At 42.9% G+C, this 15,244-nt stretch overlaps 1 protein-coding gene and 1 long non-coding RNA gene across 2 annotated transcripts in view; one reads left to right on the forward strand and one right to left on the reverse strand.

Annotated features, from left to right (window-relative positions):
* The window catches only part of STK32C (serine/threonine kinase 32C), a 170,083-nt gene that overhangs the window by 108,206 nt on the left and 46,633 nt on the right, over positions 1–15,244 (reverse strand). The window lies entirely within an intron of this gene.
* Positions 2,117–4,307, forward strand: LOC308477388. Its single transcript, XR_013986531.1, has 2 exons — positions 2,117–2,467; positions 3,675–4,307. It is a non-coding gene; the product is annotated as an uncharacterized lncRNA (long non-coding RNA).

Raw genomic sequence — 15,244 nt, forward strand, 5'->3', positions numbered from 1 at the left:
GCACTGCTCTGCTTATTGGCTACCGAAGTTCCTAATTTGAGAACCTGTTAGGTGCAAACCCCTAACCCAAAGTGAAACAAGCCCACCTGCTGCTGCAAAATCTGGTGAAGGAGAGAGTCACAACTCAGTGGTAAGAGTGTATTATTTACATGTAGAAAAATTTAGTTTTAATCTCTGGCATTTGTAGTTAAAGGAGCCCAGACAACAGAGCTATAGTCTAACCATATAGGACAGCTCCTTTTATTTAGGGCTATGTATCTGTTGTGGCGCAAAAAAAGCACAAAATGCAGTATTGCATACAGAATTAAACTTCATAAGAATCTCACATTTCTTTTTATGTATATATAAAAAGTTTATAGACCTCACAGTTAGAGAGCCAGTGTAGTGGTTAGAGTACAGGACAAGAGTACTGGGTGAGGACTTAGGAGACCAAAGTTCAAATCCACACTCAGCCATGAAGACATTGGTCAGTCAGAGGATTTCAGCCTAACCTATCTTACAGGATTGTTGTGTGGATGAAATGGAGAGGAGAAAAACTATGTAGGCCACCTTGAGCTCCTTCAGAGTGTATGAACACAATGCCTTCTATAATCTTAGAAACCCAAAGCAAACTGAATAAAATTATTCCAGTCTTTTTCCACCTTCTGTTTAATATATATGTATTCCATTACTTTTTTCATCTCTGCAATTTTCCATGTCTAAATAACCAATATTTTCACTCAGCAGTATTACAGCTTCACCATTTGCTGGCTATAAGTATCTTTGCCACAGCCAATGGGTTCTAAATCATTTTGTGATGCCTTAAAATATACAAATCCATCCATACATGCCAGTAAGATAAGCAAGGTATCTGGGAGACTACAAATCCCGCCACCATCTGCTCAAAAACATAAAGAACCTTTTCTCCCAGAAGAACATTGTTCTTTGACATGCCCATGATTCTCTCCTAAATTTATGTGAGTACAAATGACTAAACCAAGACTCACGATGAAATCAGGCCCTTTCAGTTTAGAGCAAGTTGTTGCTTTGCCACTGAAAGCACTGCCTTCCACTGTTCCCCACTCCCGCCCTTACACCTACACGAGAGCATCTGTTGACAAGCTAACTGAAAAGCAAAACAACATGGACACAGATACCATCCCTACAATTTTCCTGATGACAAGGGGCAATTATCTAAATGGGTACAAGTCAAGATTTTCTCTTTAAAGAACTCACACACACAATGTGCACCTTGACTCTTGTATAAAAGATGCAGGACCAGAATTAACATAATTCTGAAATCTTCTATTTAGGGAATTGGACCTTCATCTCTGTTTCATTCGCAGCTCACTGAAAGCCTGTGATTACCATCTGAATAAGCCAGGCCTACTTTTAAAAAACTTAAGAGAAACAAGAAATGGGACAACTAATCACTTCTTCACATTCAATCACTTCTTCACATTTTGTTCTAAGTAATGTGCATGTTTTGTGCAGATTGTTTTGCTATTATTTGACTAAAACAGAAAGGCAACGTTTCACGCACCTATTGGATAGTGAACAACCAATTCCCAACATTCTCTTTGTTGCATTCTACAATCACCAAAAAGGGGGGGGGGGGAGAAACTGAACCCAGAGTGAGAATGTATGCAGATGATGAACTATTCACATAGGAGCAGATTTAGTTACCAATGGCTACTATTAATTTTTCTTGGGTGTAGTAAACTGGTAGCAATGGGCCAAACTATTGGGGAGGTTTCCCTAAGAAACTAGCATCACGGTGAACAGGGATAGCCTTGGTCCCCACTTCATATACTATCCTGCTTTCTCAGGTAGGGCTGAAACTCAGTTCTTCATTTAGAAAGACAAAATTGCATGTCCCCACCAAGGTCTTTGCAATAGACAGGTCCTTTGTCCAGACTTCTCTCTAACCTGCCCATTGTAATAAAGGGCAATCAGCTTATAATTCAGTTTGGTTAAAACTGATGAAAACTGATGTAGAAACATGATGTTTCTACAAGAATCCTTTCAAAGACCTATATCAGGACAGCTACATTGCGGCTTTTCAGCCACACTTAGCTCCCGGGTGGAGTGGACCATACCTACTGTCAGGCATCTATATATTTACATTCCCTCTGTTAATAACAGTAGGCATTTTGCCATCCTTTGCAATTCCCTCCATTGGCTTCCTCAGACTGACAACAGTGGTATATGTTGCCGTGGAAACCGTCAGCAACTGAAAAATACCTAAAAGCCAGTAGCCCTCAAAATGTGTTCCAATTGTGGGCACATCAGTGTCACTAATAATAAAAATGACCATCTCAACAACATCATATATCTATGTGCTTCCTAGATAAGAACTGTTAAAAGTGAAAGAATTTCATAGAAATGTCAGCTACTTCTCAGAGAAAACAAATAGCATCACCCGAGGCTTAGGCCTACACACACTGTAGGGAACAGAAAACTGTCACACACTCCCCCAACATTCAGAGTAAGTAGGACTTATTAGTGACTAACCTTAGTAGCAGTGACATCTTCACGTGGATTGGCATATGTCTATCACATTACAAATAAAAATAAAAAGCTTCATTTCTAAATATACTGTTGATCATTTTTAACCCTTATTCATATCCACAAGTGTCCAGAACGGCTATCACCTGTTCAGATGTACAAAGTCAAGCATTCTTTTAATAAAAGCTTATTAATTACAATGTTCCCCAAGTAAGACAAGACAGTGTTATATTAGCAAAATATGTATAGATACGAGATAAGCTCAAGCAATAGGTGCAATCTAGTTCTGATCAGGAAACTGATGCCCTGTTATAGCCCAGTAATGTTATTATGCTGCCTTGAGTTCTTTTTATGAAGGTAGAGTATTAATTTTAATAATAAATGTGTAAAGTGGTGCCTCCCTTCTTTTTTTAAAAAAAATTACATAGTTAGATTTATAGTACCTCCCATCCCAATTTCTTCATATGGATACTTATTCGCAAAGGGCTCAGAAACTAATATAGCATCCACATGAATGCTGGCTAACACTGAGGTATTAAAAGAATTAAAATCTGAATGAAATCAGAGGCAGCCAGAAAGCTGAAGACCTATGAACCTAAAACACTTAAGAAGTAGAAGTTGAGATTCCAGCTGCTGCAAATTAAGGAGAATTCCCTTTATGATACTAACCACCATTAAAAGGGTCTACAAACCATCTCCTCCATATAAGTTGCTCTTGCAGCTTCTATGCTAAGATTGTATCCGCTTAAAGCAAAAATATAACTTGAAGACTCAATACACCAAGGCTTTAACACAATGGCTTTATTTGTGAATATTGTGCTTGCTGCTTGTATATCAGTGTTTCACCTGTTAGACCTGCAGCATGCCCACAGCAGGTATGTCAAGTGTGAACAGGCCCATGTACACGGGTGTTTAAAGACTCAGATAATTAATGCTTTACAAATTTGTTGTAGAAACACTAGAGTCAATACAGCAAACATCACAGTATACACTGTGAAGCTATTCTGGCTTTAACTGAAATCAATAGGACTTTGATGCAGACAAGCTGTCTGCCTACAAAAACTTAAATTCCTTCCACTGCTTTGGAAAGACAGGCTAGGTGGGTTTTTTTCCTCATCAGGTGTGAAATTCCCCTCTTGATGATATGGACAAGGGACAAATGGTGTCCTTTTATCTCTTTCTGCTAGCAACCTCTCCGTCAACGACTTTGCATTCCCTGCTGTACAAAAATCAAACACCCCTTCTTGATCTGCTCGGAATACATCTTGTACTCGAATCTAATCAAGTGGCAAGCCGACAACTGCTATTCATCATCCTGATGCCTGGACCACTGGCAGCAAATGCAATACAAGGGCAATAAGATGCTCTAAGGAAGCAGCACTAACAATAGTGAGTTTCCAGTTTTCCCTGGTTAGCTCTTCCGATTCATACGAGACTGCAATTTTAATACCAGCCCTTTATAAGAGGGTTAATATGTGGCGCAGAATTCATGACTGAGCATTAGAATTCACGTTTGTTCTCAACTGGGGATTTGCACGTCCGTGCCAATTATGGATCCACCTTGAGGAAGTATTTCTCCCCTGGCTTTAAGTCTGGAAGGCAAGGTTTTTACACCATCTCAAGAAGGATATGCTAATAGCGGAGAAAGGTACAGGAAACAGCAGCTAAAATTATCAAGGGGTGGGAGGCTAGGGAGGTCGGAGAATTCAGATGAAAATGGAAATGTCCAAAATGAAAATCAATCCTGCAAATACAATCAGTTGTTTTCAGGCTGCAAATGTTATATAGTGGAAGGTAATAAATTACTTTTTTCCAATTTGCATGGCGTTTCCTTTGCATTGAAATGAATGAAATGGAATAAAGTAAGGATTACATAGTTAATTTTTACCATAGTGGGCCGTGAGACAAATGACAGTGTTGTTGTCAGCAGCCAAACTGCAGCAGAACAGAACAAGTGCTGTGTTTGATGAATGCAGGTTGGAACAGAAATGGATGTCTTCTTACTTCCTCAGTTGAAATACCTCCTGTGGTAAAGAATCTCTTACCCCCACCATTTCTTGGCTGCCAAGCAGTCATGTATTTCCATCCAGTTCTATTCAAAGGCGGAAAAGAGTGCCTGAAATATGTGACCTACCTGACAAACTGACTCTGGCTCTCATTGGTCAGAAACAGTCAGAGGCTACTCCCTCCAAAGAGGCCTGGAGAATGTAGATGAAAAGCATTTTTCTCCCCCCACTCTCAGAGCACTGGAACTCGTGGTCAACCAGTGAAATGGGTTGGCAGTAGATTCAAAACAGGCAACTTTCTCCCAAGGAAGCACAATTCATCAATGGCCATTCATTGCCACAAGATGGACTGATGGTCGCTGGGTCAGATTGCTTGAAAAGGGGGTTGGACAGATCCATGGAGAATTGACCTATTCATAGCTAATAGCCATGATAGCTAAATAGAACCTCTTTGCCACTGAATACCAAGTGGTACTGGGAACAGGGAGCTGAAGGGAAAGGTATTGCCTTCAAGATCTGCTTAAGAGCTTAAATTCACAGGACTACCAAGTCTCAGCCTAAGACCTTAATTCACAGGACTCCCTAAGAATCATCCTTTCTGTTTCATAATGCCTTCCTTCACTGAAACACTGCTGTTGGTTCATGCATACTTGAAGACATTCACTAATGCATAAGGAAGTGCTAACATAAACTGTATGCCAGTTGTCAAAACAAAGGAACTATGTATAGATTCTGGCACATTTCTCTTGGCTTTTCTATTAGGTTCCCCTCGTTATCTTCAGCAAGTTTGCTGGAAGAAGTGTGCGTATGTGTTGGGGGAGGGGGGGCTGTAAGAGGGGTGATGCAGAGCAGGTGGAATCGTGGCTGCAGAGAGGCAAGGACATCGTGTAGTTTTGCAATTCATAGAATCGTATTCAGTTGGAAGGGACCCCAAGGGTCATCTAGTCTACACCCCCTGCAATGCAGGAATCTCAGGTAAAGCATTTGTGACAGATTGCCAAGGATAAGCAGAGGTTGGATGGCCAAGTGTTCAAATCTCAAAATGCAGATCTGGAAAAAAACAAGGCAAGCATCATGACCCAGAGATCCCTGCCGGCTTGGATTTTCAGTGCCCTTGGAAAAATTGCACCCCCCCCCCAATAATCCGGGAGCAAGGGAGAAGCAGGGACAGAAAGAGAAAAATGAGAAAATGGGGTCAAGAGATAGAGGCAAAGCAGCAGCAGCAGCAGCAACAACAGGTAAAGGGTTTAGGGGAGTGGCAAAAACAACCACCAAATTTAGAATGTTACTTTATCATGAATCATCTGAGCTTGCTCACAATTGTTGGTCCTAATCTGAAGTGAGCAAGGCAAAGGTCACCCATTCCTAATGGCGTCCCTTCTACCTCCTACCCTTACTTGCAGTGTGCAAGTAACCCTATTTAACAATACACAGAGCTATTGCTTGGTGAAAGATAACTTGCAAATGTGAATTTCATCTATTTGCAGGAGTCCAATCCAAGTCCTAGCACATTTCTTAGGGAAATAACTGAAAAGTTTCTTATGTTCCTTGGATATTTTTCATTTGTTTAATGAAGCAATGTTTATTAAGCCACTGTTACCAGCTTTAGTGCTACCAGATTCTTCAGACACAGTAATTCTTTCCTGTTCATGGACAATTTTCTGCATTCCCTTTGAACTTCCATGTAATCTAGAATATGCTGCATACATTCAATAAACATGGCAAAATGACAGTAGAGATCTGGTCACATATGGAGTTTATTGTGGGATGCTGTAGGGCAAACAACAGCATATCGTAGGCATTATCTTACTGATTTTTAGACAAAAACAGTACAGTGGTACCTCTGGTTACGTACTTAATTCGTTCCGGAGGTCCGTACTTAACCTGAAACTGTTCTTAACCTGAAGCAGCACTTTAGCTAATGGGGCCTGCTGCTGCTGCTGCTGCTGCTGCTGCTGCTGCACCGCAGTCACGCAATTTCTGTTCTCATCCTGAAGCAAAGTTCTTAACCCGAGGTACTATTTCTGGGTTAGTGGAGTCTGTAACCTGAAGCGTATGTAACCCAAGGTACCACTGTATGTGAAATTGGCTACAGAGTGACTTAGCATACTAAGCTGCTGTTACATGCACTGTGGTGGGGTCATGAATAGTTTAGAGGAAGAACACAGAAGAGTTGCACTACAAAAAAAATTTCTAGTGATGTCCATCATACTATTCATTTGGGCCCATGACACCTGCAGAAACAGAAACCAGCCAAATGAATAATCATTAGCTCGTGGGGGAATTAAATCACACTTTCCCTAGGAACTGGATGTCGCTGCTTATCTGGCCAAAAACATTGCTTTAGGGGAAAACACTCATATCACACCTGTAAAAGCAGTTCTAGCAGTCACATATTTCTACATTAAAAACCACTAAGTGGGTTGGAAGTTCCCCACCACAGAGATTAAAGGATCTTGGGCTAAAAAGCTAGGAAAAGACCTCAGTCGGAACAGACTGGTGTTGGGTTAAAAGGATCAGTGGCCTCACTTGATTCAAAGCAGCTGCAAATTTTAAGTAGCTATGCAGATGGAGAATTTCAGAAGGTGCAGCTTTTTCTCAGCATGATAAGCTGCACATCATTAAAAAATATATACGGTATGTTAAAGCTCCTACATACACACAGAGAGAGAGAGTTGTATTGGATCCACTTATTCACAACCACATGAGCAGAGTGGATGTTGAGTCTCTCCTACGCAGTCAACATCCTCCCTCATTCCTGGAGAGATCCTGACTGGGTGAGAAAGAACCATGTTTGACCCCACCCACAAGGCAGTGGTACTTGCACATACGTCACAGCTGTGTGGGTCAGCACTGTTGGGGAGCATTTTTCACAGGGCAGCGTCCATGTAGACCCCTGGGGCATACTGTTGGCAGTCATGAATCCGATTGCTTTTAATCTGTTGTAAAAAGAAAGTAAAATATTGGCCATCTGAGTTACAGCTATGTTGCCACCAGACAATTCATCTCTGCAGTGTCTATAATGCAAAACAGCTCAATAGGATTGGAGTCAGTACTATTTTTGAAGCAATCACTGCCTACCTTTCTGTTTATACTGTGCTTTAAAGGCAGAGGGGGGAGCATGATGATATGTGTTTATTTTCATACTCGGAGCCACAGAAAGGACTGCATGCAAGCTAATCAGACAATTAAAGGCAGTGAATTACCTCCCCTGTCAATAGACCTAGTTTAACCAACTCAATTTTATACTCAGGAAAGAGGCTGGAGCCATTAATACTGCTAAGGAGCCTCAATTAATTAACACAGCAAAATCTCCTGGGTAGCTCTAAATGATCTTACAATATCCAGTGAGATGGGAGGCCACGACAAAAAAAAGGACACCTCTAACTTCGCCAAAAATACACACAGAGAAAAAACAGCCGAGGCAATTTCTGTCTTGAGTTGGGGGTGGCGATAGTTGAAAGTTCTCTAGTTCTCAGAACCTAAAGGGCGTTTGCAAACCCAGCCAAAGGATTTCCCTATGACTCTTCATCTGCTTTTCATCGGGGACTTTCCAGCTGTGCCCACTTCTTGCCTCCCTTTCTCTGAGTAGCTAATTCCATTTCTCTTTTGCTGCCTGCAAATAGCCATTGGTATCCAGGAAAGTGTTCAAGTACCTCTGTCACCTCTGCAGCAAAGCCATCTCCCACTCTCTCTCTCAGCTTGTGCATTCTGGTGACACAGATGTCTTTCCCCTATGAGCTTGCTGCCATCTGCCCCTCTCCTAAGTACCTCACCAGGATAGGCCCACCAACACTACCACAAGAGACCAAGAAACCAGCCTGCTGTACAAATATAACATTTACCTTGGTTGTTCCATCTCCTTTCGCCTCTGGCCCTGCCTACCACTGGTTTGTGGCCCCAAGAAGGCAGCCCAGAAAGGACTGTAACCCCCTGGCTGGAAAAAGTTCCACACTCCTGGCCTAGACCTCCACCCAACTCCTGTGTTCTCATAAACAAGCTCGGCAACAGCAAAGGTGGCCGTTTATCTCTCATCTCCCCTGACTTACCAATTTTTCTGGCATCTCAATCTATCTTCAGCCACAAATAATAGGTAGTTGTGCGACATGAGTACAAAATATTGTGATCCAAGGAAATGACAAGCACATCAATCCAGTGGACTACCAAAGAACAGATAATAACATAAAAATATGCCACAGCTCAACATTCATTTTGTCAAGTGGTTATTAATCACGGGCTCTTCCTGGGTGAACTTCAAGAGCCAGTGCTGGGAAATCAGTGGGGAGGGGGTGGGGAATCAGAAAAGCACACGGAACAAAATGTAGCCTGCTGCTCGGAAGCAAAAACACACTGCGCTTGACAGGGCTGGCTCCCAGGGTATACACTTTCGCAGGACTGCAACCCCAATCACCTGAACGCTGTGCTTTACTGCTCTGGGGAGCTTCATTCATTTTCCTCTTCCCATGAAGACATGCATTACTATAAATAGTTTCAGTGCTACAGACAAGGAAGGAATTCTTAATAAGATCCACATAGGCTAGTTTTTAAATAGAAATGTGCACCCCCTCCACTACCTAGTGCAAGGACAAGCCTGACTATCCACAGAAAGTGAGACTTAATGATTATTATTTTTTTTAAGTTTTTCACCCATTGCATGCACAGCTATCTCTGTAGCGTGGTAAGACTCTCCTGGGTTGGATTAATTATGCGTCCTCAGTAACGAGACCTGCATTTCCCACTGAAATATCTTGACATAAGAGGAAGCACGATCTCCCCATATGAGAACATTGTGCTGGTTCCTCTCTCATCTGTCTTCCATTCCCACCCACACTCCCTCTCCTTTGAACTCCCCTCCCACTTTCTCACTTTCCCAGCATCCCTTTTTCATGCCCTGGCTCTCAGGAAAGTTCAGAACAATTACCAGGCATTACTGCTCGCTTGCTTCAAATGCATTAGGCATACACATCTCTTTGGCTTCAGACCAGGCACAGCGTACGCACTGACTTCTGAGAACTGTAAACTGCTAGGAGCTTTTCGGATCTGGCTTAAAGCAGGGGCTGGAATTCCAGTTCTGATTTGGCCTGCAAGATCCATTCCCCCCCCCCCAAAGTTCTGTGCACCTGCCTTACCCTCAGCATCATTTATGGGGCAGGTAAAGACACAGCTCCCTGTTGAAAGCAGAGTTTGCAGGCACTGTCGCTCAGCTGATCAGTGGCACGCATCTGCAAAGCCATTTCTTTGCCCATGTGGTTTGAACTCAGGAGCAGCACAGGAAAGACACAGCTCCTGACTGTAATGCTGAGAAGGCAACACTTGCAAAGCCTTCTTCCTTTATAAGCACTACCAGTAAGCCGATCATTGGCACTCGCAAAGCCCTGTTCCTTTTCCTGCCTGCTTTGATTTCAAACCACATGGCAAAGGAAAATGTTCCACCTGACGTCAAGCGGGCATCAGGTGACTGGTAGGTAGGCAGCCATGGCCACTTGTCAAAATGGCCCACAGGCATTGAGGGAGGTCAGGATCCAGCCAGCCAGCCAGTCAGATGGATCCAATTCGCCAACCTCTGTCCTAAAGTCTAAGAGGGAGGTGGTTGAAAGCTATGACATTTATGGTCCATTTTCTTATACCAGTTTTGGAGGTATGCATCACAAGTTTTCAACTGAACCTATTTTTCACTATAAAAAGAGTTTGCAATGCACTATTTGGGGAGGCAGGTCTCCTACAAGAAATGAACATTCTGCTTCTGGGTGTGAACTTGGCAATAAACCTTTCAACTAGGAGAGCGGTGAGTAATGTAATATAAAAGGATGTTCTGAGGTGCTGGGGTTCCTAATCCATACAGCACCCTGACATGGACCATGTATGTCCCAGGGCTCTGAGAACACATTTTATGCCTGTAGTTTTATTTACTTACCGGTACCTATTTTCCAGTGTTATAGACTGCCCTTCCACCCACATGGTGATCCCAGAATAAAGAACAATTGTACAAAGAAATATGCATCTGTGAAAAACTAATCAGACTAGAGTCGAAGAATGCTTAAAACAATGAATGGCCTTGCTAGTTTCCCCCAAATGCCAGAAGGAATGTTTTTGCTTGCAGATGGAAACCCATCTGCATCACCACTGTCTGGACTTCCAGGGGAGCTACAACAGAGAGCGATCTCGCACACATCACCTCCCAGCAGGACAACAGAAAGAGCTTCCCTTGCTGACTGTAAGGACCTCAGATGCAGGATATGGGAGAAGGCATTTCCACAATCCTGCAACTGGGAATCCCAATTACGATCATTCCATGCAGCTGATAGTGGGGCTAAGCTGGAAGACCCAGAGCAACAAATGGCTGGGGTAAAACAGAAATGTACTCATGAACCCAAGCAAGGAGTTTCATTGCTTTTCCTCTTCCTGCACCTCATGGCAGCCATGTTAGAAACACACTTCTCAGCTTGCTGTTCTGTGGTTGAACAAGTCGAGAATGAGGGAGTTCACATGTTATGTTCAACTAGTGGGCAATCTGCATGCTTGCACTCACAAATGTTTGAGCTGTATATTCATGCAGTTATTCACCTCTTACATTCAACAAGTGTACATTCTGCACACCGCAGTTGAGCTATACGAATCTCCCAAACAGGTGTAGAGACAGCTTGTACCTGTGTTCGGTGTTAACATGTGAACAAGCCTAGTGCCACATCCAAAAAGAGCCAGCGTTGTGTCAAATAAAATAACTGATCGGAAGTTAAGGCCCATCACTCAGTGCTTGAGGTTTTGCATAAATGTACCGGCTTCAATCCCTGGCACCTTCTGGTAGTTGAACTCAGAAAAACCCTTGTTTGGGATCCTGAAGAGGCCATGCAATTCAAAGCAGATAGAGAGGCCAGGAGTCTGGCAATGTTCATACACATTATACTGAAGTAGCTTCCTAACAGGAGAGTTGGCATCATAATTTTTTGGTGTAGCTCTTGCACCTTTAATAGCTGACTGGAATGTAGAACTGCAGCAAGTAAAGGATCTCCCATCATTTCATCTCCATACTAGAAAAAAGCTTCACCTGCTTGACTTCTACGTGTCCTGATGCTCTTAAAAGGCACAGGAGTCCGGCCAGCAAACGGCTAGCAGTCCTTTGACTGGTACAACTGAACGCGGAGAGTTAAACTGTTTCCCCAGCTGCATCTGGCTACTCCAAAAACATTTCTGCCAGACATAGCTACCGTAGTTTCCAATGCAGGCACATTCTGATCTTTTTTAATTTGGCTGCAGCAGAAGCTGTCACCAATTGTATTCTCTCCCTGAACAAACAGCGATGGATACAATTAATGCCTCAACTAGCACCTGTCATGTGATTGCCGCTTGGGTCCCCAGGTGAGCACATAGCAGCCAGCTCAGCTCTGAAAGCCTGCCCTTCACCACTTGGAAGCAAGAAGCGGGTTTTGCTCAGGAAGCTTCGTAATAATCCCAGCATTGTTAACAATTCTGTCACATGACCAGCTGCAACCTAATGTATTCTTCAGACTGGAACAGCAAAGTGAGAATATTCCTACCCACCTGCTTGTGGGCAGAGCAGCACAGACATAATGAAATATCTCAGCTAGCTGACAAGGAATGTGGACATGGTGATGTGAACCATGGCACATCATCTGGGCATGATTGGCAGATGGTGCCTTGTAACAATTACATTTTAAAAAATATATGTCTTCCTTGAGGCTGTGGGGAACCATAAGATTGGAGCAAGCAATCACAATGTTTAAGAGGTCATTCCCTTTTCCTTCCAAATTAATTGAGTGGGAATAACCTCGTGTTTTCTCCAACATGATATCCCACCCCTCCAACAGACTTTACTTCAAAAAAATACTTTGTTGCTCAAAACCTCATGTACTAGGAAGAAGACAGCTTTGGGCTATTCATCGTACTGAGAATATGAAAAATGAAGTGTTACATTACAAGAAGAGAAGACAGTCTGAAAACCACTGCTCAGTATATTGGGAAGCGTGTAATACTGAATATGGAAGATCTATATTTTAATAATTATGGCTGCAATTCTATATTCACTTACTTAGGAGTAAGTCCTGTTGGGCTCAATAGGGCTTGCTTTTGAGTAGGCATATACAGGCTTGTACTGTAAGTGCCTCTTGTAAATAAGATATTGTCAGACAAAAAGAACTGGAGATCCAACTAGATTTAATTAATTTTGAATTTACTTGTAGGTGAGCCTCTTATCTTACTCATTTCATAGTAATTAGGCTCACCTGGTTCACATCTATTTGTTGATCTCCCAGGAGGGTTTTTATTATCTTCTTCCTGTCATCCTGTAGCATCTAAGACCCATTAAGTGTCCTCTACGAAAATTTCCCCATCCTTATCTGTCAAGTCTACAATCCTCGGTGGATGAATAAAACAACCACACACAAAAAGAGGCTTGACTTTGTCACTGATATTCTACAGCCTGCTGCTTTTCCCAGTTCCCCTTGTCTAGACCTTTCTATTCTCTACGTTGAAACACAATGAAAATTAGAATCCTGCTACCTCTGCAACTGGGACGGTCTCCTTCAATTGCCCTCCTGGATAGCTGCTGCCAGTTTGCAGGAGCAGATCAAAGAGTACAGCTGCAACTGGATGCCAAAGCACAGTATCTCATTGCAAGAGAGGGCAATGTGGGCCTTGAAAATTCAGCTGCCATTTGGAATGCCTCAGAGCAAGGCGCTTCTGTAAGCCCTTGATCCTGCCCCACCCAGCAAGAATACCATCCGGGAGGTGTGAGGATACATCACAATTTCCTGACTGTCCTGCCTGCCACAAGAGAGCCAATGAGTCACGTCCAATGGAAGCTCCAAGTGAGCATCTTGTACCCACAAAGTCTAAAAGGGGACTGAAGGGATTTATGCTTCTGGGACCAGATAAACCTCTCACAGGTTCTACCCCTTCCACAAGGAGAAGAAGAAGGCCTAAGGATGTAAGAAGAGTCTGCTGGATCAGGCCAATAGTCCATCTAGTTCAGCATCCTGTTTTCACAGTAGCCAACCAGACGTCTGTGGGAAACCCACAAGCAGAATCTGAGCACTAGAGCATTCTCTCCGCCTGTTTCCAGCAACTGGTATTCAGAAGCATTGCTGCCTCCAACTGGGTAGGCAGAGTACAGCCATCATGACTAGGAGCCACGAAACAGGTTAGACTATGGCTTGGAACCTAGCACCTCTTCTCCTCCTGTCTAACAATTTCCCTCCAGGTTCATTGCTGGGTCAACAGTGGGATGCAAGTTCCTGCTGAGGAAGTGGTTGTTTTCTTGTTGGCAGGCACAGTTTCCAAGCTTACAGACTCAGAAGTTCCTAACTCAAGAGTCTTTGAGTCAAGGGGCCCTGATCCAATGAGCTCAAGCTATGGTTAAGGTGTTGTCATAACGCTAGGACTGATGTTGATTTCTAGTACCTCTGCCTCTGGTTCTGCTCATCTGATGAATTCAGCTGGTCCCTTCCAATTATCAGAGTCAGAGCTCAGGATGCTGTTCGGGAACTAACACAGCCACAGCTGATAGATGTGTCTGTAAGAAATGGGGGGGGGGTGACTGAAGAAGTATCCCCATTTCCCAGAAAGCAGAACCAATTCTTCACCACCTTGGAAGGAATGAGGAGAGGGTCCCTGGAGGAAATGTTATGTAGGCTACAATAGGAATGTGCTACCCTGCCCTTTGTTCTAGAAGTTGATAAATGGTATGAGTTTAGTTTAGTTTTTTACAAGGAGACTGAAGTGTTCCTCCATTGTGTGAAGGAAAAAAATGTGCCACAATTATCAGACGTTTCATAATAAGCAGTTCTGACTACATTTCTTCCTTGATTAGTGTCTCAAAATAGAAATCGACTGAAGAGGAGTCCTTGTATTTTGATAGTCAAAACAATCTGATATCCAAGAGGACCACAAGGTATATTTCAATACCACATTCATCCTTTCAACTGCCGTGTGCAAGATGGATGGAGACAGGAAAATAGCAGAAAGGTGGTATTGATTGTATGTAGGACTATTTTCCTTGAATTTAACACAATGTTTTAAAAATGCTAATGGCAAGATAATACTAGGGCTTGCATTGACAACTCAGCTGATTTGCACAGGGTGTCTTCAATGCATTTAAAATACGGTGGTGAAAATTGGTCCTTTTGCTTTTTTCCACAATATATAAGACACAATATTCAACTCCCTATTGATGGAAAGTGGTGGGTCATAGAATTGACTTGAGTGTGACAATTCATAACTAAAATTATTAATATACAGTATACTTCACCATCCCCTTCATGGATCTCTGCCTTGCCATGGCGAAGGGGCTTGAATAACTCAGAGAAGCTATGAGCTATGCCGTGCAGGGCCACCCAAGATGGACAGGTCATAGTGGAGAGTTTTGACCAAACATGATCCACCTGGAGCAGGAACCGGCAAGCCACTCCAGTATCCCTGCCAAGAAAACTCCATGGACAAAGACAACAGGCATATAAAAGTTATGACGCTGGAAGATGAGCCCCTCAGGTCGGAAGGCGTCCAACATGCTACTGAGGAAGAACGGAGGACAAGTACAAGTAGATTCAGAGCTGATGAAGCGGCTGGGCCAAAGCCGAAAGGACGCTCAGTTGCGGATATGCCTGGAAGCGAAAGGAAAGTCCAATGCTGTAAAGAAAAATATTGCATAGGAACCTGGAATGTAAGAACCATGAACCTTGGTAAGTTGGATGTGGTCAAAAATGAGATGGCAAGAATAAATATTGACATCCTGGGCA

The sequence above is a fragment of the Podarcis pityusensis genome (assembly GCF_964106645.2).
Source record: "Podarcis pityusensis genome assembly, chromosome: 5".
Taxonomy (NCBI): Eukaryota; Metazoa; Chordata; class Lepidosauria; order Squamata; family Lacertidae; genus Podarcis; species Podarcis pityusensis.